Genomic DNA, 1,517 nt, shown 5'->3' on the forward strand with positions numbered 1-1,517 from the left:
ATATAATACTCATTCCTATTCAAATAAAGGCTAAGGTTAAGGTTGTATCAGTTGGAAGGTGAGAGCAAAGATTTTATATGTGGGAAAAATTTCAAAAACAGATTGGTACAGAGAACTCTTCTGAACAGTGATATGAGGAGCTTTGTGGACCCTTCCTGAGGAAAACAAACACAACTTGTGAAAACTATTTTTAAATGACCATTTTAGAAAATATAGCAAATTTAGACACATTTAGTCAAGAAATTCTACTAAATCTCTTTAAGAACAATGAACAATTTCTGACATTGAAATCAGACCAGCCCCTTCCAACCCTTGATCCCCAATTCAGCTCTTTGTATCAGCTCTATTTCAGGTGCATCCAACCAAAAGGAAGGGAGGGGTCTCTTTCATCTAATCTTCCAGTCTAGGGCTACTCCAGGAAGAGCAGACCACCAGCATTTCCCACCTACCCCAGATCCTTTATGGCAGAAGTGCTATTTCATGCAAGAGCCAGCAAGAGTTTTAGGATACCCTTTCTCCAACGAGTACCCGCTTGTAGGGTAGAAGCTCTAATCCAGGCACTGTAGGTTCAGAACACTGGGTCCCAATCACCAGCATCCAGCCCACTTGTAAGCCAGGGGTTCCACAACTAGGACAGGAAAAAAAAAAAACTAGGGACTATCAACCTGCTCAGATCTCTGTTTTTAAAGCAGAGGTGTCACAACAACAGAAGAAGATTGATGTCCTCACACCCATTTCTCAAGTGGTAGCACCAGGGAAGGGGCAGCTCATAAGAACAGAGTCCTCTGAAACAGCTATACAGCAATCAGCCAAGTATTAGTGGAGCCTAACAACTGCATGTGAAACCAACAGAGGCAGGAAGCTTAACAGAGAGATCAGGGAAAGAAACAAAAGAGACGATGCTAAAAACACTCATCAATATGCAAAATTCAATTGTACTTCTAGTATATAGACACCAACAATGGTAAAACCAAAAACTTAAATTACGAAAATAATTTTATCTCCAATAACATAAAAATAAGAAAATATCTAAGAATATATTAACAAAAGAAGAAGACCTCTACTCTGACAATTACAAAACATTGTTGAGAGTAATTAAAGACAAAATAAATAAATGGGAAAAAAATCACACATTCATAGTTTGTAAGAATTAATGTTATTAATATGTCACAACACTTGAAATTTATCTACAGATTCTCTGTCAATCTGTCAAAATCCTGTGCGCTATTTTGTCAGGAATTGAGAAGTTGATCCTAAGATTCATATGAAAATAATAAGAGACACAGAATAGCCTAAATAATCTTTACAAAGAAGAACAAGAGTAAAAGATTCACATTTACCGATCTGAAAATTTACTATAAAACAATAGCAAACAATACAGTGTGACACTAGCAAGATAAGAGTAAAATAGATCAATGGAAAATAATTAAAAGTCCATAAATATACCTTTATATTTATGATTCATCGATTTTTGACAAGAATGCCAAGACAATTTGATAGGAAAAAAATAGTCTGTT

The sequence above is a fragment of the Propithecus coquereli genome, unplaced genomic scaffold, assembly GCF_000956105.1.
Source record: "Propithecus coquereli isolate 6110/MARCELLA unplaced genomic scaffold, Pcoq_1.0 Scaffold97, whole genome shotgun sequence".
NCBI classification, from domain to species: Eukaryota; Metazoa; Chordata; class Mammalia; order Primates; family Indriidae; genus Propithecus; species Propithecus coquereli.